The sequence below is a fragment of the Papio anubis genome, chromosome 11 (assembly GCF_008728515.1).
Source record: "Papio anubis isolate 15944 chromosome 11, Panubis1.0, whole genome shotgun sequence".
Classification (NCBI taxonomy): Eukaryota; Metazoa; Chordata; class Mammalia; order Primates; family Cercopithecidae; genus Papio; species Papio anubis.
Window position 1 is genome coordinate 1,677,176 of NC_044986.1, and position 27,750 is coordinate 1,704,925.

General features: G+C 49.8%; 1 long non-coding RNA gene across 7 annotated transcripts in view; it reads left to right on the forward strand.

Annotated features, from left to right (window-relative positions):
• Nucleotides 1-27,750, forward strand: part of LOC103887840 — a 176,773-nt gene that overhangs the window by 134,525 nt on the left and 14,498 nt on the right. For 3 of the 7 annotated variants that reach the window (XR_002524520.2, XR_002524519.2, XR_004176851.1), the window contains 2 exons: nucleotides 16,934-17,009; nucleotides 17,444-17,610. This is a non-coding gene — a long non-coding RNA (uncharacterized LOC103887840). Of the gene's footprint in view, nucleotides 1-14,873; nucleotides 15,109-16,933; nucleotides 17,010-17,443; nucleotides 17,611-23,615; nucleotides 27,600-27,750 lie in introns of all 7 variants that reach the window. The other 4 variants (XR_004176852.1, XR_652086.4, XR_001891630.3 and 1 more) reach the window with 4 other exon arrangements.

Sequence of the window (27,750 nt, forward strand, 5' to 3'; positions counted from 1 at the left end):
GGGGCCGGAGGCACGACCCGCAGGATGTGATGGGTGGAGGGGAATTAGCAAGTGCAGGGCTTCCTAGTCCAGCTCTGAGCATGGAATGAAGCTCTTTCAAAAGGGAAGGAAGTGTCTTTATTGGGTGTTGTGTGTGGAGAAAGTAGGAACAGGACACTGTGAGACTCATCCCCTCATCACAGGAGGCTTCTCACAGGCTCCGCCCCTGTCCCGACAACAGAAGGGCTGTGTGTGCGCAAGACGCATGTCAGTGGGGTGTGTACATGGATGCATGTGTGCATGTGTGTATATATGTGTGACAGTATGTGCATGTGTTCATGTGTGTATGTGTGAGTGTGCATTTGTGCCAGTAGGAATGTGCATACACATATATGTACATGTGTGGCATGTATGTGTATATATGTGGTGCATGTGTGCATGTGTGTCTATGTATGTGGTCAATGGGGTGTGGATGTGTGTGTTTGTATATTTGTGCATGAGTGGTGTGTGTGCATGCATGTGTGTGTGTATGTGTGAGGTCGAGGTTGTGTGTGTGTGCGTGCATGCATGTATGTTTTTGTGTTTGTGAGTGGCATGTATATGTGTGAGTGTGTATGTTCGTGTGCAAATGTGTGCATGAGTGAGTGGTGTGTTGCATGCATGTGTGTTTTTGTGTGTATGTGTGTGGCGTGTGCATGTGTGAGCATGTATTTTTGTGTGCATATTTGTGCATGAGTGAGTGGTGTGTATGCAGGTGTGTGTGTTTTTGTGTGTATGCTTGTGTGTGAGTGGTGCACGCATGTGTATTTTTGTGTGCAGATTTGTGTGTGTGCATGTGTGTGTGTATGTGTGAGGTTAATGGGGTTGCGTGTGTGTGCATACATTATTGAATGTATTCAGGAAGTGGGGACGGAGAGAGGAGGGAGAAATAGGAGAAATAGGGGGAGAGAGAGAGAGAGAGAGAGAGAGAGAGAGAATGTGTGTACTTCTTCAAGTGTACAAAGTTTTCTGGGTTAATTCAGTGAATTGGTCATTAAGCAGATTGATTTTCTGTTCTCTCTCTCCCTTTTTCTTTCTTTTCTTTTTCTTTTTCTTTTTTTTGAGACAGAGTTTTGCTCTTTTCGCCCAGGCTGGAGTGCAACGGTGCCATATAGGCTCACGGCAACCTCTGCCTCCGGGGTTCAAGTGATTCTCCTGCCTCAGCCTCCCAGGTAGCTGGGATTACAGGTGCCTGCCACCACGCCCAACTAATTTTTGTATTTTTTTTTTTTTTTTTAGTAGAGACAGAGTTTCGCCATGTTGGTCACGTTGGTCTTGAATTCCTGACCTCAGGTGATCCACTTGCCTTGGCATCCTAAAGTGCTGAGATTACATGCGTGAGCCGCCATGCCCGGCCTCTCTCTCTTTCTTTCTAAGTTTTGAGAACTGGCGTGGCAGTGGTTCCAGTGAGGATTTGTGGGGCGTGGGCACATAACAGCAAACACTATACTTACTGTGCCAAGCACATCATGGATGCGGCACATGACCTTGGCCAATCCTGTGAGTCATTCCGCAGAGTAGGTGCCTCAGTCACCCCTTCTCCCTGACACAAAAGCAGACTGGGCACTGCCACTGGCTGCTCCCTACTCATGTCTCGGGGGAGGCTTCGTGGGGAGTGAGGGCAGAGAGGCCTGGCAGATTGGAGAAGGCAGTGGGGCAGAGGGCGGGCAGCGTGACTGAAAGTAGAGAGTGCCTGGCAGGAATGAAAGCAGGGGCTGGAGGGAGAGAAGGTGCTCATCCCCAGAGCAGGTGGGATGTCAGGGTGTGAATGATCCAGGATCCTGCCGAGGCAGTGGGTCCTGACGTGCTTTGGGGACAGAGTCCTTGGAGCTGAGGCATGTGCTGCCAGGCTTGGACAGGACAGCCCCGCCGGCAGGTGCCCGGGCTTTCAGCAGGGGAGGGTAGAGGGAAGGCAGGAGCAGGGTTTGAGTCAGCCCTCTCTGAGCCCTTTCCCTTTGACCTTTCAAGATTTTACATCTCAGGGACCATTCTAGCAGGGTCACCTAAATGTAGACCCCTGTCTTCTGTGTGCAGTTAATTTTACTCAAAGGCCTAAGAACAGCCATCTTGCCAGGACAGTGGTGGCCGGCAGGCAGGGTCACAGGGCATCCACTGCAGGGAAGCCGTCCCCGGCTACTGTTCTCAGGAGCTGCCCCTTCTCAAGGCCGTTTTAGTGACTGAGTCATGGGGGCAGTGGAGACCCCCTAGTTCCTGCCTGTGTTGTGGGTTTGTAGGATTTCACCTGACCCCAGAAAGAACAGCCTCTCACAAGGCCCATGTTGTCTAATGATAGCCCTTCTGCGTCTGTGATAACACAAAGCTGTGATAACACAAACGTGCTGCTATCCGTCCAGTGTTCAGCTTGGGTTAAGCGTCCCTGATCACATTACTTTATTTTTTTTTTAATTTTTTGAGACAGTGTCTAGCTTTGTTGCCCAGGCTGGAGTGCAGGGGCGCAAGCACCTCTGTGGAGTGCTGCTCAGAGACCCCCTCTCTAGGTATGAATGGGCCTCCTCCATGTAGGGTGGAGTTCCTGCTCAGGTGTCTCCATAGGACTTCAGAGAGCCACCTCCCACTCCCAGCACGTGGCAGCATCGGGCACTCATGTGTAGGCTTTGTTCTGACCCCACCCCCCACTCTTGGCTCTACGGGATTCCCGCTGCCATCCCCAACAGCCTGCCTTCTCGTTCCCGGGACTGGAAACGGGCAGCTGGGAGCCTCAGGCATGAGAGGCCCTCGCCTTCGGGGCGGGTCTGTCCTGGGAAGGCAGGTCGTGTCTGCGATAGACAGTGCTTCCTGCGGTGTCCCTGTCTCCGTGGAAGGGGACCTGGGTGACCAACTCTGTGGCCGGACCAACTGCTCCACAACAGGGGGAGGGGAACCAGTTTCACTGCTCAGCCAGGGCCCACGTTTGCCCTGGATCTGCTCTTGGCCGGGTGCGGGGACCCCAGAGGCCCCAGGCAAGGCACAGTGTGGAGATGTCGTGAAAAGAGGCAGTTTCCGTGGGAACTGAGTGGTCAGGAACCCAAGGAAGCCTCAGCATGCCCTGAGCTAAGGACAGAAGAAAGAGTGGTGAATGCAGAGCCAGGGACCTTGGACCTCGAGCTGGCCATGCACAGACCCAGGTAAGATCATGCTCCAGGGCCTCAGGTTCAAAGTGCAGACAGATACTGCTGTTCTGACATCTGATGTGAGGGATCACATGTGAAATATGTTGAGGTCTTTGAAACGAAGGTGCTGAATACATTTGCTTACTGCTGATCAGTCCACGGTTTCTACTCAAACAGTAGTGAAATCGTGCTTTCCACCACAGTACTTGCTTAGAAAACACAAAGGAAGCCTTGAGTGGCTGGAGACAGTCACAGCACCTCACGCTTATTGATTGCTCACTGGGGGTCAGGCACTGTTCAAGACCCTCCAGGTATGACTTATTTAAACCTCACAATCCCTACGAAACCGACACCATTCTCATCCCCATAAGGCTTCGCCCTGGGCCTCTGACATTGACTTGCCCATCTCTGTCCATGAGGCCACTGTGCATGGCAGAAACCATCGTCCACACCTGCCCTCCACTGTGATTCTGCAACGGCCCCTCGAATGCCACCCCAACCCTCTGCTTCTCTGTCCTTTAATACGACCACCTCCGGGCCACTCTCTCCTTCCTGGGAGATGCGTCCTTCCTCCCAGATTTCCTGAGTGCGCGAGGGAAATCTCCCCTCCGAGTGTCCCCAGCACATCACTCTCCTGCAGGGCTCACGGACTCCCGCATTGCTCTCTAGCTCTGCCCACGGGGACCTCTCTTCAGGGCAGGCAGAAGGCAGGTAATCTCTTTTGTGTAATAACAACACTAGGTGGTGGGTGTCGTGGATAATCTATTTGCATAAAGAAACAAAAATACCCTTCCGCTTGATTGGATTTATGGTTTAAGTGTGTACAGTTTTGGCTGGGCCCCCGTTCCTCAGCACCCACTACCCTGCCATGCGCATGAATCACTGCTACAACCACAGCTCCTGCAGAGGCAGATAAATCCTTGGTCAAACTCTTCCCCCTTTCCTCCACCTTATTTCTAGAAGGAGCAGCCCACGCTGGTCCTTTACAAGGAAGGCAGAGCCACCGGGCTTCCATGGTTGGCCTGTCTTCTCCATTTTACTTCTAGAAGGAACTTCACATGCTGGCCTCGATATCTTTATTTTTTTAAATTTACGTTTTATTTTTATTTTTGAGACAGAGTCTCACTCTATCGCCCAGGGTGGAATGCAGTGGCTCAATCTCGGCTCACTGCAACCTCTGTTTCCCGGGATTAAGCGGTTCTTGTGCCTCAGCCTCCCACGTAGCTGGGATTACAGGTGTGTGTCATCGTGACTGGCTAGTTTTTGTACTTTTAGTAGAAATGGGGTTTTGACATGTTGACCAGGCTGGTTTTGAACTTCTGACCTCAGGCAATCTAACTGCTTCAGCCTCCCAAAGTGCTGGGATTACAGGCATGAATGACTGTGCCTGGCAGGCCTCAATATCTTTAGTATTTGCATTTCTCTCTCTCTCTCTCTCTTTTTTTTTCAATTTGCCAATATTTCTTCTCTTTTTAGCTTATGTACTCACTTTTTATATTTTAATCTACACTCTTGACTTTTAGGAAAAATAAAGTACAATACTTTGAAATAATATACATGCATTTTATTTGTCTGATTACTTGTTCAGCTTACATACAAAAATTCTTCAAGGTAGCATTAGCATAATCATATGTATGCATTTTCCAACCTGCATCTCATTAATATACCCTAGGGCTGATCCGTCTTGTTCTTCAGCTCCTTGGGAGGATGAGCCGTCCCAAATGTTGAAATAAGACAGCCTTTTCCTAACACACCTTGGCCAAGCAGAGTGGGCAGTTGCCAGCTGGGATGCACTGAGATTTCTGTCTTTGCTGTTCAGTCCTGAGTTCATGAACCAGGTGTCTCGAGCTGGGCTCCACAGAAGCGGACCCTAAGATAAGGAAGTGAGTCACAGCAGTTTGAGAGGCGACCCTTGGAATCACCCATTGACTAGAGAATTAGTTATGCTACCGCCTATGCAACCAAGGCCACAAGGGCAGGATCCATGTCTGCACCTGTTCAGTCCCACGTTGAGAAGGGCAGTGGCCTCATGGTTAACGGCACGTCAAGGATCTTGCTCACTCATCCTAGAAATAGTTTTTCCAGGCTGGAAAGTCTGATATGACATGTATGACAAACAGGATGTGGATTTCCTGAAGGACCTGGGGCCTCTGGTCAGTGGCGTCAGGGCAAAGTGGCGTGAGGGGATGTTTGCTCCCCTGATGAATCACTTAAAACGGGGTGACTCGAATCAAGTGTTCTGTGGGTAGAGACAAAAACCCTTGTTTCTGCCCATAACCATGAATCCGTGATCTGAGTTAGGTTTTGTGTGAGCCACTGGCTTCAGGGGGACATTCTTACACCTGGGGAGTTTCACAGGCAGAAGCTTTCTCATGGAATCTGCACAGTCCCAGAGGGTGTTACAGGAGGCTGCTCCTCCCAAATGACCCTGAAAGCTAAAACCAGTAAAGAAAGCCAACTAGACATGGCACCTGCATGCCCACTTACCCACAGCAGTGTGGGTGGCCTTTTCCTTTGGGGTTAAAAGGACACACAGCAAGGTCTCCATGGTTCCCCCTCACTCTGAGTGAAGGAAGTAGGGTGTGAAGTCCAACCAGAGGAGGAATCATCTGAATTTATTTTATTTTTTTTTAAAGAAAGCACTGGGTTGTGGGTTGAGCCTTGTCTTTGTCTTTGAGCCCTGCTTGGTGGATTTCCAGAAAGACCCCAAGCAGCTACAGAGACCTGCTGGCTTGCTGCTTGACCCTGCGGAGTTCTCCTGTCTCTATGTCTGTGCTAAGCTTTGTGCTCTCAGAGGGAGGGCCAAGGCCATTCCATTCCTGCACAAAGTGTGTGAGGACACACCAGCGGCCTTTTATAGGTGTGTGAGCCTAGAGAGGCAGAGGCAACAGATACATTCCCATAAGTAAAGACAGGCGACATGCAGGAGCACCTAAGGTCTGCTGACAGCATCTTGGAAAGAGCCTGTGGCGTGACCATCCGGTGAGAAAATGGGGAGGAGGTGCTCTGAGGCCTGTAGGGTGAGGTACATGCCAGGAGCCCCTGCAATTGCCTAGAAGAGCAGAGCCCCCCCAACCTTTCATGTGCGTCCAAGGCACCTGGGCATCCTGCTAAAATGCAGATTCCCATTCTTCATGTCCTAAATCTTGCTCTTAAGTAAGGCAGACTTCATTTAAATCAAATCAAATTGCAAATTTGGTTTCTCTGCGTCCTGGCCGCAGAGCCGTGCCTGACTTGGGTGACTGCTCTGGACAGTCTGGGGACACTTTGGTCGTTGGAGAAAGTTGTGCATGTTGTGGGGCTCTGGCTTGGAGTAAGACAGTGTGTGCAGACGTTGCCGTGTCAACGGCAATACCATCGTGTACCTCAGTTATCCTAAGAGGGTTTGGATGTAGCTTCATTAAGAGTCAGACCGTGGAGGTGTGGGAGAAAATTAAAACGGCTGTCAGTTTAATTTGAGTCCATATTCTTGAAGAACTCATTGAAATCAGGACTTCTAATTAATCTCGTCTGTCCCATTTTTCGCTTGAGTAAATGACCACAGTGTAACAGCGATTGAAATATGGTGCCCTTTCCTGGTTCACGCCTATTGGATCCTGTGCTTCAAGTCTGCAACCTAGAGGAGCTTTTGTTGCCTGCCTGAGTCCACGCAGAGCTGAGTCTAAACCCTGCTCAGACGTGTCCCTGCTCCCCCTCTCACTTCCACCCTGCTCCCAGTCTGCGTCTCCTAATCTATGGCAAATCTTTGAGGCTGTTCAGTCTGCTTTCAACTTCTCTCTTCTCAGATCCATCCTCCCCACGGTTGCTCGAAAATCGAAAATTAGTTGTTATCAGACTAACTTTACAATGTGCATAATGGACAATGTGATAAAGCAGGACACAGAAAAACAGCTCGTACTGGATGGGAGAAAACCGCCACATTTGCCAGCACTGTGATTGGATACCCAGGGAAGCTCAGGAGGATTCAGTGAAAATCGATTGGAGCCACCCTCCTCCAAAAAGTTCAGGAAGTTGGCCAGATTGTGCTTAAAATAGGGCATTTTCCTCTAGTGGCAATAGCCAACTAGAAAATGTATGGGAACCAACTATGGTGACTGCCTGGAGCCGAGGGACGCGGCAGGGAGAATGTCCCCATGCCGCTCATTCTCTGGGACTCTGCAGCCAACAGGCTTCTCCGTCTCTGGGGGCAACTCTCTCGGTTCAGGTTTCCTGCTGCCCGGCTGGAGAGGCTTCATCCCAGCCCAAAGGGCCATCTCACCGCTGACCCGAGCCCCCATGTGCAGTGTGCACGTGGCGGCTTGGGTGAGGTGCAACTGGGCCATCTCAGTAGCCGCCGCCAGTGGAAGCAACAAACAAACACAGACCTGATTCCAACAGCACCTGCCAGTGAGTTCCCACCAAAGGCAAGACGGCACCTGCCTCCTGAGTGCTTCTGCCTCGTGAGTGCTCCTGCCTCCTAAATGCTCCCACTGACAGCCACACCATATTGTCTGCCTCCCCCTTCAAAGCCCTCCAGTGGCCTCAGTTTAGACCTCCAAGCCTGTGTCAGGCTGGGCTGTGCCCTGAACTGTGTGCCCGCAGCCATTCCCCACCCACACCCAACCACTGCCCACGGCGGCCTGTGCTGGGGGCACCATCTACCAGGGAGCCGCACCAATGCTGGAGCAGGCCAGAGGGACTGGAGAGCTGACACCCCAGGGAGCAGCCTCACCGACGCCGAGGTGTGTGGCTCTGAGGAGCACTATGCATCCTCTCAGGGTCCCCAGTGACTGAAACCCCATGGCCCCACTCAGAGCCCTTCTGTGGACTCCCATCCCCACCCTGTCTCACTGCCCCACTCCCTCGGGGCCTCCTGAGAGACCGCCTCCCAGGTTACTCACAAGCCCTCAACTCCTTGTCTTGGGGTTGGCTTCTGGGTGACCCTTCCTGAGATGGATGTTTCTCGAAGCGTTTTAGCTTCCAAGCCCCCATGCAGTGGGCTGGGCAAATGCCCTCTTGCAAACGCCAGGTCATGCCCCAGCCTCAGGGAGTAAGTAGATTGTCAGGGCTGAGTCAGTGCCCAAGGTCACACAGCAATTATTAACTAGAGGCCCAGCTAGAACCAATGTCTGACTTGGAAACCCTAAGACTGACTTTTGAATAGGTGGAGGCGGAGCCTCGGAACTGAGGGGAGGAGTCAGGCGCAGAGGATGAGAGACCCAGCAGCAGCCTGTGCTTCCTGAGTTCTGACGCTCTTCTGATTCCATGTTTGTTCTGGGTTCCCTAAAACAAGGCCAGTCCTGCAGGTGGGCAGGGCGTGTGGTGGGGACGGAGCCTCTCCAGTCCGAAGTCACAGGCCCGGAGTTTTGGAAGGGCCTGTGGATCTTTCCTTGCATCTGGAATTAAAACGTCCCCCGGCTGAGGCGGATGGATCACCTGAGGTCGGGAGTTCGAGACCAGCCTGACCAACATGGAGAAACTCCGTCACTACCAAAAATACAAAAAATTAGCCGGGTGTGGTGGCCGTGTGCCTGTAATCCCAGCTACCCGGGAGGCTGAGGCAGGAGAATCGCTTGAACCTGGGAGGCAGAGGTTGTGGTGAGCCGCGATTGCACCATTGCACTCCAGCCTGGGTAACAAGAGCGAAACTCCATCTCAGAAAAAAACAAAACCAAACAAAACCCTGCCCCTGGGGAAGCTGTGTCTATGCGGCGGAGTGAGCACAGCCGTGCTGGGAACCTGGGCCCCGGCCTGGCTGCCTTCCGATGTCCCGGGGTTAGCTCTGAGAACTCAGGCTGCTCCCAAAAACGGGGGATTGCAGCCCAGAGATGCAGGCCCGGCGGGGGCGGTGGGGGGCGCCTCCCTCTTCCACATTCTAGCTTGGAAACACATTGGCAGCCACAGGGAGGCCATCAGCAGAGCCTGCATTTCCAGGCAGACAGTGTGGAAGGAGACCCATGCTGAGCCTTTGATTAGAAAACAGACGCCTGGGGCGGGGCCGGGGGAGGGCGTCCTCAGACCCGTCTCCTGGGGCCACTTCCCCATTCCTCCTGGCAGTTCCTGGGACATATTGTGCGTTTATGTTGCAGATGAAAGTGTCGCACTGTCTTTACTTTAGAGAGAAGACATTTGAAACAGTTGCCTTTCGACCAGAACCCGCTACGGCACTTGATCCAGGTCCCCTTTGGTGTGGCTGCAGGTGCTTTCCTTCTGACTTCTGGAGCAACAGCTAGAAAATAAAATGGCTTGTGTGCCTAATTGCTTTGTTCTTTTAAACCTATTAGGCTGGTGCAAATGTAATTGCGGTTTTTGACATGACTTGCGATGGCAAAACCGCAATTACTTTCGTACCAACCTAAATGTTTGGGCTTTGGAGCTATTTTAGCCACCTCCCAAACCTGCTGGCATCATTAATAAATCCCCTTATTCACGTGACCGTAATTCACATCCTCCTTCTCACACTTGCTTTCCTGGCGTGCTGGGAAGGGAGAGGGAAGCATGGGGTGGAGACGCCACAAGGGCACAGAGAGCCCAGGGTGGAGACGCCGAGATGGCAGAGGCGCCTGCTGCGGGCTGTGTGGGCTGCGGTTGCTGCCTGGAGTCCTCCAGTCACAGAATGAGCTAAACGATTCTTGAAGTTCAGTTATTGCATTTTAATGACTTAATATCTTTGTTTAGCAGCAGAGCTCTCCAGACTGGGGCTGGCTGAGACACAGCCTGGGCTGGACCGAGCAGCTTCCAGAGGAGAACAGACAGGTGCCACGTGGTCAGGGGAAGCCCCCTGGAGTCCAAGGTGGCCGTGACTGTGGATGCCCCATGGTGAGCCTGAGTCCAAGGGAGCAAAGAAGGAGAGGACCTGTTTGACTGTGTTAAAACAGTAGGAACGTTCTGAAATCACAGAATTCTTATGAGAAGAACTCGTCATCCAATACCCAACAGGAGCTGCTCCTGCCCCCGTCTTCACAACTGAGGGCTCCGTCCTCTGTGATCCTTGATAGATCAGCTCGAGGGTTACGGACGTTCTTGGTAGAGCGGAACGTGTTTGCTGTTTTTCCAAAAGCTGTTTTTTAACGACATCTGCAACACACAACACACCTTCTTTTAAACCGCAGTGAAAACTTGATTGCAAAAATGGGCCTCGCTGGAATTTTACATTTCTTCGGATACTTTTCAAAGCCCCTCTGTTTCTCCACCTTTCCTTTCTCATCTGGTCTCAGCCGGCACCGCGTAGCACAGAGGTGGACCGATTTCCTCAGGACACCACAGCCAAGGGTTGGAAAACCAGGTTTCCTGAGTTTCAGTTCAGTGTGCCATCCACGACTGTAGTGACAGGCATTGTGTCTTTCTCCTTAAGAAAAAAATAAAAATATAGATAAATCACTGCTTTCAGGTGAAGGATTTTAAAAAGCTTGCAATATCTGTCGTCATTTTTATCTGAAATCATAAAGATGTGAAATTTGTGAGCTGACATGTAAATGTGCATCTGAAAAGCTCTTGCACACAAGATGACAGGGTTGATTTCTGGCTTTGGTGTCCCCAAACCTGAGCACAGGCAGTCCTGTGGCTGCCTGGTGGCCGTCATGCCCCATGAGCTGGGGACACCGGTGTGATTCCTTCTCTCCTGGTGGCCCCTGGCTGCAGCCCTTGGGGACCTGGCCTTCTAGCTGTGCCCGTACTCTCCTCCCCAACTCCTGCCGCGTAGATGGGGACAGTGGGGCGAGTAGCTGGTCCCTCTTGACACCGTCCTATGGCCTGAATTTACTGTGTGAAATCATCGCTTTCGAGTCCATTTTGAAATGTCAAGGAATGAGAATAGCCTTGAATATTTATAAATGTTGGGACCCACTTGCAGGATATCTTAAAGGGGAAAGACGTCAAATGCAGAGATATGGAAGGAGACTGCCTTGTGCTTCTTTAAATAGAAAAGGTGCTGGCAGCTGAAGTGGCAGTTTCAGGGCTTCCAGGGAGAGCTCTTTTCCTGGCGCCTGCTAAATGTTAATCTAGAGTTGGGCATGAGCGTGAGGCGGCAAGGCGCAGCCCTCTACCTTCCTTCCATGCCTCCTCCCTCTTGCGTGCTCTAACTCTCCAATTGCTTTAAAATATTTAGAAGGGACATGCTATATTATTTAAAAGCTAGATTGGCTCACTGACCTGGAGGGCTCAGCCTAGTTAGCGGAGAAGCCCCACTGAGGCACAGGCGTGGTATGGCAGGGGGCTCAGAGGCACTTGACTTAGGAAGCAGGAGAGGAAAGGGGTGGCCACAGAAACTCTGAATTCTTGGTCGAGGAAGATGACTTTGTTTGGGAGAAACTAGTTCTCAGAATATGCAGCATTCAGATATCAGAGGTATAACTTTCAGTTTGTTCCTGAATAATTGGCCAATGAAGAAAGCTAGGACAGAGGAGTTTAGGAGCTGTGCAGGCCTGGGCGGCCTTCAGGAGGGGGAACCAGTGACAGCATCGCTAGGCTTGTGCTCTGTGCCAGGCATGCTCCATGCACTCGCTTGTTGATCTGTGACGAGGGGCCACAGAGCGGGGAGACGGGCACCCAAAGCTGAAGGCTCATGTGTGGTGGAGCCGGGACAAAGCCGAGGTTACTGTCTCCACAGGGGGATCCCTCGGTGGGCATCTGTGCAGCTCACCAACTCTTGCTGGCACTGCGCCTCCAGGCCACAGCAGGATGACATTCCCTGTCCCTGAAAATGTTAGGGGTGGCCACGTGACTTGCTTTGCCAGTGAAATTGGTGAGAAGTGACCTGGTGGAAACTTTAAGAGCTAGTTTCTGACTTGCTACTTCCTGTTCCCACAGCTCAGCAGGAACCAGGTTGTGAGGATGGTGCCTTCCTCAGGGTGGGACCCCAGTGGGGGCAAGAAGCAGCAGGGCCCTAGCCCCCAGCAGTGGCTTTTGCGTGATTGAGAAGTAAACCTTTCTTTGTTTTAAGCCCCTAGGATTCAGGGGGATGTTTGTTAATGCAACATAACCCACTTTTCCCTGACTGACACAACACCTAACCTTACACCATGAATTAGAAATACATGTCTGAAGCATAAGAGGCTTAGAGATCACTGGATTCAACCCCCCATTTAGTAGCTGAGGAAATGCAAATGTCCATAATCTTGGCCAACATGCTTATCTGTGACCAGAGCTGTGACGATGGAACCCTCGTCCCTTTGGGAGCGGTCTAAGTTTTGGAGACCTCAGTCTGGCCAGTACTTCCCCCACCACCTCAATAGTCTTGGCCTTTCCTCTCATTTTGTGCCCCTAGAGGAGCCCCCACCCTCCACACCCACCCGTTAGGTCTTTCCCACTTCATAGATTTTCACCTTGGCCTTCCTGCCTTTTCCTCCTTCTAAGCCACAGAGTTGACCCAGTGAGGACTCAGCATCGGGTGCAGTTCCATGGGGCTGGTTGGGGGTGGAGGCAGAGAGGGTTCGAACCCCTGATGTGTTCAATAGAAGAGCAGAACAGGGAAGTCTATGTCTTCACTGGCCTGAGACTATCTCCAGAAATATGATGGAGGTTCCTGCCCTGCCTCCCTCTTTCTGTCCAATCTCACCAAAACCTCACATTTTCTACAATTCAAATCTGTCTGTCCTTTGTCTAAAATGCAAAGGTCTCCCTCTTGGGTCACAGGGGTCCAAGGATGTCACAGAATTCATGGCCCCGTCAGTGGACAGCAGCTCTTCTGCTGCCCGGACTGCACCTGCAGAAATGCGGACAGTGGTGAGTGGGGCAAGCAGAGCTCGGGGTCGGGGTGCTCTCCTCAGCACTCAACTTAGAGAGGGGAGAGAGGGAGGGGCTCAAGCCGTGATGTGGAGCTCACCTGTGGACCATGCAAGGTAGAATGCCCAGTCAACAGGGGGTTGGCAACGGGGGGTTTGGGGATCTTCTGTTTACCACATCTGATGCTCGCACCCTCTCTGCCTTCACCCCCAGCCAGCCCAATGGTGTTGCACTGGATGTTGCCAGGTGGTCTCATGGATTCAAATTCTTTCTCAGGTTGAGAAGAGATGCTCTTAGTAACAGAGCTTCATGATGTTGGTTCTTTCTGGGAAACAACTCTTGGGAGGGGAGAGAAAAATTCCATGCAGGCCAGCCACAAAGCATGGGATGTATGGGAATGGGGGACAGAGGTGAGGGAGAGCTGGGCACAGTGCAAAGGCCCTCCAAGATGTGGGTTGGATATGGGGCGAGGGGTCTCTAGGGCAGCCAGTGGTTTGCAGAGTGTGTTGGCAGGGGCTGCAGGATAGACCCCATCTCGCAGAAAGGCTAGGAGTTCCTTCTTCCCACCACAGGGCAGACTCATCAGAGCTCCAGCTTCCAGGCCAACTGAGGGGCCCAGGCACCACTTTGGAAACTGCTGTGCTAGGAAGAGGCAGGGTCGTGAATGGCGTCTAGTTTAGTCCATGTTAATTAGAGAATATATAATTATGATTGTCATAAACCATGGTATGGTGTTCCTTGTGCTTATTCTGCTTGGAGTTTGTTGAGATTCTTACATCTGTGTTTGTATTTTAAAATTTAATTTGGGAAAACTTTTGGCCATTATTTCTTCAAATATATTTTATGTCCTCTCATTCCTGTCTTCTGTGACTTCAAGTATCTGTGTATTAGATACAATGACCCTTAAGTCACTCAAACTCTTTTTACTTTTTTTCATTTTCATATGTCTATTTTCTCTCTGTGATTAATTTTAGATAGTTTTAATTGCATTTTCCTCATGATATTTTCATCTGCCATATCTAATTTGTTATTAATCCCACTTAGTATGCATTTTATGTCAGGTATTTTTTTTTTTTAATTTCCACTTTGTATGTTCCATTTACCTCCTCATTATGTTCATACTTTCATTTATATTCTTGGACATATCTTTAATATTTATCATTGCTCTTTTCAGATCCTAACTGGCTATTTTTATCACTCTTGTCATTTTGGGATCTGCTTCTATTGTTTTATTTTTCTCCTGGTTATGGGTAATATTTGCCTGTTATTTCACATGGCTGATGATTTTTGATTGGGTGCTAAACACTGTTTTTCATCTTTGAGTGCTGATTCTGTTGGATTCCTTTAAAGAGTGTAGGACTTTGCTCTGGACTGCAGTTACTTATGGAACCATTTGGCCTCCTTGAGGCAGGCACCTGAGATTTGTTAGTGTAGCCCTTCTAGGATGAATTTAGCCCCATTTCTAAGGTTTGACCCTCTTAGGATTGTACCCAACACCCCATGTATCATGAGGTCTCTCCATTCTCTCTGATGGAAGTACTGAGTAGCCTCTCTGTGTGGGCCCCAAGTGTTATTGGACCTGCACTTTGTAGGGGGTCTTTCTGTGGCTTTATGGAGTCTGACCCATGCATTGCAGTTCACTCCTCAGTCAAGGACTAGTGAGGCCCCCTGAGGTTCTCCAGAGCCCTCTCTGCAGACCTCCTCCCTCTCTGGCATCCTACCCTGCACATCCTCACTGCTTCAACCTCTTCTAGAGAAGAGCCTGGGCTCGGAGCTGGGCCTGTCCTGCACTGGTTCCTGGGAACTGCCTCTAGGCTGCAAGCTGGAAAAAGGGAGGGCTCAGCTCTTTGGTTTCTGCACTCCCCTGAATCACAGGTACCTGCTACCTGTTGTCTAATAGTTGAAAACAGCTATTTCACATATTTGGTTTATTTCATGAGGAGGTCAATTCCCAGAGCACTTAACTCTTCACGATGCATAAGAAGCCAAGTGGGTATAAGGTTTTTGTTATTTAGTTTATCCTTAAAATAACTTTCTTTTTAGGCCTGTCTTGTCAGTCCATTTACTCATCTTAAAGATCAAAGAGTATAGTGTGAAGGGGACCTGCCTCCACCCTGCCTCTCTCGGCTCTGGGCTGTGATTCTCTGCACAGACCACGTTGCACGTGGCCATTTGCCTGTCTGTTTCCCTTGTTGGGTGGTGATGCTCTTGGAGAATGGGAGCCAGAACTCGTCATCCTGGGACCACACAGCTAACCGTGACCTGGCCCCTAGTAGCAGTGAGTGTGTGTGTGTGTCCGTGTGTGCACATGTGTAGGAGTACATGATAGACATGTGGGTGCTTGTTTAAAAGCAACCCCAGCCTGAGGTAGGGACTGAGAAAGAGCAGATCCTCCCATTTCCATGCAGCCCCTTCCCTCCCCAATGGGTGCTTCAGCTCAGCTCCCAGCTGTGTGCCAAGCAGCAGAATGTGCACCTGCAAACTCTCCGCCCCTTTTCCCTTCTTCAGAAAACAAGTCCTCTTAAAGGAGGAGATTAGATTCACTCCAGTAACACGAAGGGCTTCACTGGAGGATCAGCTTGGCAAGGAAGATGCTAAGTTAAGTTTTGTGGGATGGTGCCGTGACCTATATAGGGAGGCCTCCGTCTCTGCTGCTGGGACTGTGCTGCCCAGGAGGCTGTAAGCATCGACAAGGAGGATTAGAAGCATGAGCTCCACCTGGATTTGCCTCCCTGCTGTCACAGAGCAGAGTGTGGGGCTTCCGTGTCCCTGAAATGTCCACCCGATGAGCTCATAAACCCATGGTGTCCTCCTGTGGCACTCCCTGGGTTCCTTGGATGGGGGCTGCTGACCATCAGCTTATAGGCTTCATCCCCAAGGTGGGGTTAGAGGGAACAAACGGGCACTTGCTTCCCTCAAGGTCAGAAGGCACAGCTCTGCTGTGTGCCACACCTCAGGGGAGATGGGGGTGGGGGGCTGTGGTGCCTGGGAATGAGCTTGCAAACCAGAGGGCAGTCGTGAGCTCTGATGTGGTCCCTCAGGAAGCCTGCAGAGTCAGCGCTGAGTGTGCTGGGTCAGCACCACCTGGCTGAGCCGTTTCTGGCTCACACAGAACAGCAGCCACCACACTGGGCATCCTGTAAGGGCAGCTCACTCACTCCCAGATAATGAGGAGGAGCCTGAGGCCCAGAGGGAGGCCACAGTTTGCACAGTCTTCAGGGGAAGCACTGAACACCAAATTCAGTCATGCTCCAGGTTCTTGGGTGACAAAAGGTGAGAATTTAGAGAAACTGTCAAGGCCTGCCTGGTTATTAGACCAAAAGAATCACATTCTACATCAAGATGGAGATGGGAACTTTCATCTGTCCGTCCATCCATCCATCCACTCATCCATTCACTCACCCATCCACTCACCTATTCATCCATCCACTCACCCATTCACTCACCCATCCCATCACCTATCCATCCATCCATCCATCCGTCCGTCCGTCCGTCCGTCCGTCCGTCTGTCCGTCCGTCCATCCATCCATCCATCCATCCATCCATCCATCCATCCATCCATCCACTCACCCATTGCATCACCTATCTATCCATCCATCCACCCATCCATTCATCCATCCATCCATCCATCCATCCATCCATCCATCCATCCATCCAATTATTCACTCCTTGATTTCCCTCACATACTTATTAAATGCCTGCTATGGACCAGCTGCTATTCTAGGACCAGATAGGTATCAAACAAGAGGTAAAGAAGACAGATAAGTTTTCTGCCTTGCCAAGTTTCCACTGAATTTTATCTTCTCATAGGAAAAGCAAAGCAAAACACCAACAGCCACCATCACTGTTATGGAACAAATGTGTCCCACAAAACACATATTGAATCCCTGATCCCCAGTGTGATGATATTTGGAGATGGGGCCTTTGGGAGGTGATTGGGGTTAGAGGAGATCATGAGGGAGGGGCCCTAACCATGGGACTGGGCTTCTTATAAAAAAAGACATCAGAGTGTGTTTTTTCTCTTTTTCTCTCTCTCCCCTCTCTCTTTCCCCACCCCCTGCCTTGCTCTGCCTCTCTCTCCCTCATCTCCCTCGTGCACACAGAGCAGGTTCTGGGAGCACCTGGCAAGGAGAAGGTGGCTGCCTGCAATCAAGAGAAGAACCTGCCTCTTCCAGAACTGTGAGAAACAAACTTCTGTTGTTTAAGCCTCTAGTCCATGGTATTTTGGTGGTAGTACGAGCCGACTAACGCAACCACCAACAGCAACTAGGACACAATATGAAGGATTTTTATTTCCTAGAGCAAAAAGCAGCCCAGGCGGGTAAACGCGTTTATTGACATGGATGAATGTGCATCTCAGTTTCAAATTCGGTTTCAAAGAGCATCAAAGAGATAAATCCATAGCTTCTATCTGGTTAGCAACCTTTTAAAGAAGCAACTTGCTTACATGGAAGCATGGCCTGTGTCTTTCACAGAATGGCACGAAGCTCCTGCGGTGCCCTGTGCTGTGGCCACTGGGTCTTCTGGGAAAGTCCCTGAGCCTCATCTCAGATCCTGTTCGACCTTCATTGATCTCTAAACGGTGGATGTTTTCTTGCTTCATGTCTTTGCAGAGCAGTGATTTCTCAGCGGGGAGGAGGTGGTGATCTCCAAGTGCTCTTTTGTCAAGTGAACTCTGGAAGCCAAACATGATGACCTGCCAGTGTCTTGATGCCATGAGCCGATGGCCAGCAAAGAGCTCTCAGGAGTCCCCTCGCTGCTCAGCAGACTGGGATTTCAGGTTTGGGTTTCAGGGCTCGGAAAGCGGTCCCAGGGCTCGTCTGGCTCAACATCTTGTTTTAGCCATGAGGAAATCACAGGAAAGGAAAAGGGTTCCCAAGGGTCCCTGCTGTGTCTTTTTTTCTTTTCTTTTCTTTTTTCTTTGAGACAGAGTTTTGCTCTTGTTGCCCAGGCAGGAGTATAATGGTACAATCTCAACTCACCACAACCTCCGCCTCCAGGGTTCAAACGATTCTCCTGCCTCAGCTTCCCAAGTAGCTGGGATTACAGGCATGCGCCACCACGCCCACTAATTTTGTATTTTTCATAGAGATGGGGTTTCTCCATGTTGGTCAGGTTGGTCTCAAACTCCTGACCTGAGGTGATTTGCCCGCCTCAGCCTCCCAAAATGCTGGGATTACAGGTATAAGCCACCGCACCCGGCCTCCTGCTGTGTCCTTCTAAGTGAGAAGTGCACTGCGTTTGGCTCAGATCATCGGTGGGGAAGTTGGATCCCTGGCCTACCTCTGTTCCTAGGAAGAAAAGGCCACATCCCTTCCCAGGACACCAGGACCAGCAACTCCTGGCAGTGGCCTCTTGGCTGCAGTCTTTTCTGAAAAGCACTTCCAGCGTCCTCGGCTTGAGGTCAGGCTGTGCAAGGGAGGCAGTGCCCTGTGGGTCCCCAGACGACGTGGAAACATCAGCCTTCAACCCTCAAAGATGAAGCATTCCCATGGGGCCGGTCAAGAGGGGCTTCTGGCCCTCAAGGGGTGAGGGTCTCTGTTTCCCCTCTTGCCAGAGACCATTTTGAAAAGTCTCACGAGACTCTCTGAGATCTGCATTTCAAGCTCCAAAAGGTCTTTGTGAACAGTTTTCATTAGTTTGGTGCTAATGAAGCTGAGTTTGGAGATCTCAGGGCAGTCTCTGCCCCTGGGCATCTGCTTCCTGTGCTGCTGCACTCTGAGGTCTGTAAGAGGCACGCTTCTCAGAGGAGAAAGACCATGTGAAAAGCAAAGTTGGAGGGAGAGCCCGGTGTGCATTCATGCAGGCACACAGGCGATGGCGGGGGCCCAAGGTGGCCTGGGGATTCTCTCCCATCCCGCCCCAGGGCAGATGCTTTGAAAACCCCTCCCCTTGAGAGTGGGAGACCCTGTGAATATGACAGAATGGCATTCTCATGATTAGGTGACGTTCAATGGAAAAGAAGATGGGATTTTGCAGATATGATTAAGGTTTCTAATCCATTGGCTTTTAGTTAATCAAAAGAGAGATTATCCTCGTAGAACTCATCTAGCCAAGTGAGCCCTTAAAGCTAACGTTTTCCAACTGGTCTTTAAAAAATCTGTCAGCCATATGTTGGCAACTGTCCCTGGCGGGGGGCACAGGGTAAAAACCCCAAGAGGTGAGCATGGCCCCAGAACACAACCACCAAGAGAGTTATGGTCATTAAAAACGGAATTGTGTCAACAACGTGAACTATCTTAGAAGAAGACCCTGAGCCTTAGATGAGAGGGCTGCCCAGCAGGCACATCTAATGCCCTGGTCAATGGTGGAAGACCAAATGTGTCCCTCCTAAGAGCAGGAACACAGCAATCAGTCCCCTCCCTGCAAGCCTCAGCCTGGCGAGGCCCTGAGAAGAGGACCCGGGTAGCTCAGACACGGACTCCTGTGTGATATTCAATGATATCATATTATTCATTCATATTATTATGTAGCTGTATAGTAATATCATAAACATTCATTCATATTATTATGAATGTTTTTGAATTGGCTTTTGTTGCTCAGCATAATTTCTGCAGATTCGTCCAAGATTTTGTGTAGGAAGAGGTGGTTCGTTTTTATTGCTGAGTAGTTTGGAGGTGTGTGTGCACCGCAAGTTTCTTTAACTGCTCGCCCATGAGTGAATGACATCTGGGCAGATTCCAGGTTTTGCCTACTACCAATAAAGGTGCCGTGGAGGTTCATGTACAGGTTTTCGTGTGAGCATAACTTTTTACTTTTCTGGGATAAATGCCCAAAAGTATAATTGTTAGGCCATGTGACGATTGGAGTTTAGTAAGAAACTCCAGTTTCTTATTTGCCTGTTTTCTGAGTGGCTCTACCATTTTACATAACTACCAGAAAAGGCATCAGCCTCTGCCTCCCTGTCAGCATTTGGTAGTGTCTTAGCCATTCCAATAGCTGGTCCCGTACTATGATTTTGACTTTGCATGTCCCTGACAGCCACTGATATTGATCCTCTTTTCCTGTGCTTCTTTGCTACAGAGCTCCTTGCTGTCATGGGTTCCATCTTCCTTGGTAGACTGTTCATGTCTGGTGCCTATCTTCGCATTAAACAATTTGTTTTTACGTTGAGTTTTGAGAGTTCTTTATCTATACTGGATACTAGTCATTTGTTGTATAAGTGGTTTGCGAATATTTTCTCCCAGTGTGTAGTGTGTCTTTTCATCCTCTTAATGGAGTCTTTCTCAGAGCAAAAGCTTTTAATTTACCAGCAGCCAAATTCAATCAATGATTTCTTTTATGAATTGTGCTTTCAATGCCAAGTCTAAGAACTCTTTGTCTAGCCCTGGATCTTGAAGATTTTCTCTGAAGTTTCCCAGAAACACTTTGTGGTTTTACATTTTACATTTAAGTCCATGAGGTGTTTTCAGTTAAATTTTGCGTTAGGAGAGGGACTTCAGTCAAGGCTCTTCTGGTGTTGGCCTGTGGGTGTTCAGTTGCTCAGCATCATCAGTTGAGACCCTGTCTTTCCTCTGCTGTGTTGCTTTGGCAAAAATCAGTTGGACATATACTAGTGGGTCCATTTCTGAATTTTCCGTTCTGTTCCATTAGTCTGTTCCTCTGACAACATTGCCAAATCTTGATTGCTGTAGCTGTATAGTAAGTCTTGAAATTGGATAGACTTGTTCCTCCCAATTTATCCTGTATTCAAAATTTTTTTTTTGCTATTTTCATTCCTTTTTAAAATATATATCTACTGAAATTAACATGTTTATATCTACAAAAAATTCTTGCTGTGATTTTTATGAGAATTGTGTTAAACTGATTTATCAGTTTGGGCAGAGTTGACGTATTTACTATGCACAGTCTTTCAACCTCTAAACATAGCATGTCTCTCCACTTGTTTAGATCTACTCTGAATTCTTCCCTACATGTTTCGTGGTTTTCAGCTGTTAAAGTGAACTAAATATGGTCTGAGAAGGACTCTGTACTTGTATATTTGAGTCCTTGTGGATGAACTGCAACCTAGATTAATAGGTAGACAAGACTGAAAACCTAACTTAGGAGTATGCATCTGTAATGCATAGTGAGTCTCAGCATGAGCTGAGTCTTGGCCAGTCCCAGCAGGTGTACTTCAACCACTCATACACTGCTGAGTAACCAATCCAGCTGTTCTGTACTTCACACTTCCGATTTTTGTACATCAGTTCCTTTTTTTGTTTTTGTCTGTAAATCTTCTACCATGTGGCTGCATTGGAGTCTCTGTGAATCTGCTGCGAATCATTCATAGCTCAATTAAACTCCTTTAAATTTAATTTGGCTGAGGTTTTTCTTTTATCACAGCAGACAAGTGTGTACATGAGTTCACAGATTTACACCTAAAGATTTCAGGTTTAGAGCACTGGTCAATGGTACTGTTGCTAATTTCAGTGTTTATGTATTCATTGCTTATGTATAGAAATATAATTGATTTTTGTATGTTTATCTTGTATCCATCCTGTGGCCTTGCTGAACTCACTAAATAGTTCTAATAGTTTTTTGTTTGTTTGTTTTTGGTAGATTCCTTGAGATTTTCGACATGGAAAGCCACGTCATTTGCAAAGAGAAATAGCTGCATTTCTTCCTTTCTCCTCTGTATTTAAAACATTCATTTTCTTCCTCCCTCTCTGTCTGCCCCTCCCATTCTTGCCTTATCGCTGTGGCTCAAACCTCCAATAGGAGGCAGTATGAAAGCAGTGAGGGGACTCTTTGCTTTGTTACTGCTCTTAGGAGGATGGCTTTCAGTCTTTCACCACTGAGTATGACATTAGATGTAGGTCTATTTTTACTTATGTTCTTTGAGTTAATTCTGCCTTATCCCTAACTTGGTGAGCTTTATAAAATCATGAATAAGTGTTAAATTTGCCAAATGTTTTTTGTGCATCAATTGATATGATCATATGATTTTTCTTCTTTGGCTTGTTGCAGGGTGGATTACATTTCAAACATTGAACCAGCCTTGCATGCCTGAAATGAATCCCACTTGGTCATGATGCGTAATCCTTTTCACACATTGTTGAATTTGTTTCACTATTATTTTGATAACAATTTTTGTGTTTAAGTTGATAAAGATATTATCTGTAATTTTTGGGGTATTGTTTCATCTTTTTACAAATCAGGGTAGTAGTATTACAGAACATTTGGGAAGTGTTCCACCCTCCAATATTTTCTGGGAAAGATGGTGTGGAATTGGTGTTAATTCTTCTTTAAACAATTGGTAGACACATCCAGCAAAAACCATCTGGGTCTGGAGGGTTTTGTTTGTTTGTCTGAAGTTTTAAAAATTTTGGATTTTTAAAGGCTGAGCTCTTAGCATTTCTGGATTGTTGATCTCAACGTGCTTGCTCAGGCCAGGCTTCAAACTTGGAGTGGGCATGGGAGAGGGCATGGGGGGTCTCATCCTCAAAGACAAGCCTTGTCAAACTCATTGCCCTTGGGCTGCATGTGGCCCAGGGTGGCTTTGAAGGTGGCCCAACACAAATTCATAAATTTCTTAAAATATTATGAGTTTTTTTTGTGATTTATTTTCTCTTTTTTTTTTTTCTTTCTTTCTTTCTTTCTTTCTTTCTTTCTTTCTTTCTTTCTTTTCTTTCTTTCTTTCTCCCTTCCTTCCTTCCTTCCTTCCTTCCTTCCTTCCTTCCTTCCTTTCTCTCTCTCTCTCTCTCTCTCTCTCTCTTTCTTTCTTTCTTTCTTTCTTTCTTTCTTTCTTTCTTTCTTTCTCATCAGCTATTGTTAGTGTTAGTATATTTTATGTGTGGCCCAAGACGATTCTTCTTTTTCCAACATGGCCCAGGGAAGGCAAAAGCCTGGACACCCCTGCTCTAAGAGTTCGCCATCAGGATGGGGCAGTGGCCTGTAAGCAACTGTCTGGAGCAGCCAGAGGGAGAGAGAGGGTTTAGAAAGGGCTCAGGGAACTAGAATACATGGATGCAGAGGCGGGCCCTGAGACCACAGTGGCAGAACCTGGAGTGATGCGGACACAAGCCAGCGAACAGCAGGAGCCTCTGGAAATGGAAAGGGGTAGGAAGGAAGGCTCTTTTCCTGGAGCTTCCAGGGCCTGGCCCTGTTGCCAACTTGGCTTAGAGCTCCTGGCCTCTAGGGACATGCAGGAGTAAATGGGCACTGCTTCCCGCCACCCGGTTCCTGGTAATTCATTACAGTGGTGCAGGAAACTAGTGCATGCGCCTAGTACAGCACTCTCCCGGCCCCACCTGTTCCCTCCTGGTTGATCTCCAAGGAGACAGTGGAGGGCAGGGGTGCCCATCTCCATGCGTTCACACCTTTACTTGTTGGTGCATTTGTTCTGAACACAGGCTGTGGGGTGAGCAGTGGGCTGCGGGCTGAGTGGGCAGGGTGTCAGGGAAGGGAGAGACAGAGGAAAGACAGAGAGAGAAGCGTCAAACGTGGCCCCAGCTTCCAGGAGTGGGTGTTTGCTAGGGAGGGAAGACAAAGGCAGAGGTAATTAGAAGACAGAAAGAGGAAGGGTGAATGCTGAGTATGTGCCTGGAACATAATGGGCTGGTGCCCCAGGGCGTGCTGGGAGAGTGCAGCCCTGGGCTCTGCTCTGTGGGTCTGAGGGGGTCACCTGCATCCTGCTGGGTGTCCAGGCCCCATGCGGGGCACCTTCTGCCGCTCCACCGGCTGCACCCACACACCATTCGAAGCTCATTCCTCCTCAGTCCCATTTTGTGCACTATGCACAGTGAATAGCGGCGCTGCTCCTTTCTGAAGAATATTCCTTTTTGTGTTTCTTTGAATCAAAAGGGATTGTGGAGGCCTTTTCATCTTCAGCAGGGTAAAAAAACCCTGAGGACTCCCAACACCACAGCAGCAAGGGATGTCTTCCCTCGTTAGGGAGCTGGAGCCTGGCTCTTCAGCTCCTTAATGACCAAGCTCCCTGCTGCCCGGCATGAGACCACGTCATTGCATCTTACAATGCAAAAAGTAAGTTAAACAGAAACTTAAACGTACCTTACCATTTCTTAAGTAATCCTTAAAATGTTAACTCTGGAACCTTCAAATTCAGCAAACACGAGGAGGTGCTGGCTCAGACCGCAGCCGCTCAACCCCAGAGAGCGAGTGTTCCAGCCCCCAGCCCGTTGTGAGTGCGGCTCTGAAGAGCTCCGAGTTAGGGAGCTGCATTTAAATGGTGTGTGGGAAGGACCTGACGTCCACTCTCCTTCTGAAAGTTCTCCCCAGCTTCTTGATTCTGTGTGATTGGACGACGCTTTCCTTCTTCCTGGTCCACCAGCACCCCTTAGCTTCTTCTTAGTCTCAGTCTCTTCCACATAAATGCTTTTCCTGACTTTCTTCTGCCTTATTTTCCCCAGGGCCTCCCTCCACCCCGGTCCTGAGGCTGCTGCTGGGCGTGGCTTCTTCCTCTGGTTTCAGGGTCTTCACCTGCACCTTTTCCTGGAAGGCTGCAGCCACCCAACCCCCGTCCAAGGCTGCTCCCTCTGATGTGGGCTGCACACTCTAGTTCTGCATGGGGTGGGGTGTCCTTGCCACCCTTAATGGCTTGACCCATTCCCTGTGAGCTGTCGGAGGCCCCCTGTGAGGTAGGGGGCAGGACTCCACCCTAGAGGCGGGCTCAGACGCGAGACCAAATTGAGGACTAGCTAAAACAGGGATGGGCGGAAGCAGCTTTCTGTAAGATATGCCCACCAGGGTGCCATGTCAGTTCACCATCGCCATGGCAACACCTGGGGTTTCTGACCCTTTCCATGGCACCAACCTGATGGCCTGGAAGTCACCACCCTTTTTCAAGAAATTTCTGCCTAAACCACCCCTCAATTTATATATAATTAAAAGTGGGTATAAACAGGACTGCAGACCTGCCCTGAGCTGCTGCTCTGCACACCCTGCCTGTTGGGCAGCCCCGCTCTTCAAGGAGCAGCACCTTGGCTGCTGCTGTGCCCTGCTGTGTTGATAGAAGTCACTGTCTAACACCACCACCTCCCCCCAAACTCTTTCCTGGTCGAAGCCAAGAACCCTCCTGGGCTAAGCCTCAGTTTTGGGGCTCACCTGCCCTGCATCCCTGGGTTCCCAGGACAGACCCAGCGTGGGGCGGGTGGATGGGTGTGGTTAATTGACAGGACAGGACACTTACAAGCCCACATGTGCATTTGTGATACCGACACACACATCATCCCCTATTTCAGGTTTACTTCATTTTTCCTCCTTCTGGTAACAAAAATTACAGTGTCATTTTGAAAAAATAATCAAGGGCAAAACATAATATGAGTTTCAGGAACACTTTAAAGAAAATTATGTATTTAAAAAAAGGGAAGGAACTTCTCTCAAGAAAAAAAAAATAACCATTGGGGATAAAGCAGTATTCTTAAGAGACTGAAAAGTAATTGAGCAGAAAATTACACCTTCCATATGGCATTCTTACTTGGTGAATTCAGAATACTGGAAACAGCCCCAGAAAAGGGAGGTGTTTGCAGGAGAAAACGACAAAAGCTACAAACACAATTATCACTGTGATTATGGGCAGGAGTGACCGCGGAAACACGCAGGCTTCCTGTTCTGAGAAATGTTCGAGACGACGATACAAAACATCCCGTCTGCAGGCTGGGTTTGCTGTTTGCACAAGAGCTGAATATTCGTGGACAAATCTGTCTGTTTTTAAATTGTGCCTTTTTTCGAGAGGGGGGTGTCCTATAAGCTAATTCCAGAGAAACATCATTCTGCTTGTTGCTAGAAGTGGAGTCTCTGTGCAGCCTACGGTCTCTGTTTCTCCAGCCTGGTCCCTTCTCCAGACACAGAATAAATCAGCTGGGAATGCCCCAGAAAGTGGCCCTTCCCAGAGGGATGGAGGGTAGGGGCACGTTCTGGCTCAAGAGACAGACCTGAACATGCCCCCATCCTCCATCCCTCTGGGAAGGACCACTTTGAACCTCCTCAGTTTCCTCATCTGTGAAATAGGAATCATGAGCACCCACACCAGCACCTGCCAGGAAGAGCCACGAGCAGAAAGAAAAGGAGCCCTTAAAAGAATGTGTGCTCAGAAACCGAGAATCCCCGGACACACCCATTCCCACCCGACCTCCACTCCCCACTCCAGCCTCCACCACCCACCCTGGTCCTCCACCTTACATGCAGCAAAAATGGGCAGGGGGCAAGAAAGTCCCTGCCTGGAGGCCTGGGCCTTGTTGCTGCCCTGCCGGAGAGCTGCACCTGCACCTGCCCGCTCCCTCATGAGGGTCTGGGGGGTGGATGCCGCCTGAGCCCTGGCTCCCCCCGGGTGGATGTGCCGCTGCCCCTCCTGTCTAGTGGGGTCACTGCCTGGTCATTACAGATGTGACTGCAGCCAGTGATTGGTCAGACTGGGGGTCCCAGGTCGCATCCACTTGCCCTGATTCCGGAAGACTCTGAAGGGCTGCCCAACTCCGGACTTCCCCAGGGGATCGGCTGGGACCTTTGCTGAGGCTGCCTCTTCCTTCTCTGCCCCCAGGTCCTCCCTCTATTTCCACATTGCTGTGGAGCAAAGGTGGCTTCTCCGTTAACTTCCATGGCAGACTCGGCTTCCGGGGAGCCTGGGCAGCAGCTGGTCCATGCACCACGTTGGTCCTGTCTCCACAGCACCCCTTCCTTCCTCCTCACCCTGCTCGAGATTCTCCCTAGACTCATTGCCCCCACCTGTGCCCCCTACGAGGGTGCAGACCCCACCCTCACGTCTGGTTTTATTTACTGGGGTCTCAGCAGAGCCTGGCACATAGCACTTTCCCAACAAATATTGATAGAAAAAATGACACTCTGGGTCTTGTTTTACACATTTTTTAAGGTTTTGCTATGTTCAAAGTTGATGTCATGCTCAATTATTTATTATCTTGCCACTGGCCATTTTAACGATGTTGCAGTCTATTGGGGGCGCTCTCACAAAGTCCCACAGGCTGGGTGACTTCTAAACCACAGACATCCCTTTCTCACAGTTCTGGAGGGTGGAGGTCTGAGGTCAGGGTGCCAGCAGGGTTGGATTCTGGTGAGGGCCTCTTCTGGGTTGCAGACGGCCACCTTCTCCCTGTGTCCTCATGGGGGGCGGTGGGCGGGGCTGGGGAGGAAGGCAAGAGAGCTGCTCGCTGGGTGCCTTTTAGAAGAGTGCTGATCCCATACATGCGGCCCCATCCCCGTGGCCTAATCCCCTCCCCACATCCTCACCTCCCAACACCATCACCTTGGGGGTTGGGATTTCAATCTGTGGATTTTGGGGGGACACAGACATTCGGTCCATTGCAGTGGTAATTCAGTTTAGCTGCCGAGTTACTTAAAGCTTGGGAAGGAGAAGCAGGCAGGTCCCACCTGGCCCTAGGGTGCAGAGAGGCCGGACTGGGGGGGCTACCATGGTTGTTTTGTCCCCACACTTGAGTTGACACATTGGATGCCTGATTGGAATCAGGTGAGAGGAGAGAGAAAACTTGGTTCTGATCAAATAACAAGTGGATCCCAGGGTGGGAAGGAATAAACCTCAAACCACAAGGGCCCAGTGAACCAGGGAACACACCGCAGCCTCCGGAAGCAAAGGGGTTTCCTGGGGAGAAGGCAGTGGACACTGATTGGTCAGTATTGCATGTCCAGCTCATGCCAGGTGCACCCGCAGATGACCTCCCAGAATGTTCCCAGGCCATGGAGGCAGCTGGGTGTTGCACGTCCAGCCCGTGCCGGGCGCACCTGCAGACGACCTTCTGGAATATTCGCAGGCTGTGGAGGCAGCTGCTGTGGTGTTGGCTGCACGGTGTCCAGCAGGTGCCTCGTGTGCCCGTCCCGTCATTCCTTTAGACTTGTCTGCAAATTGTGCTCTCCTTTCTACTGTGCGTGTGATGTCAGGCTCTGGCTAGCTCCACCCCTGCTACTGAAGAAATGGATGTGTCCGGCCGGGCGCAGTGGCTCACGCCTA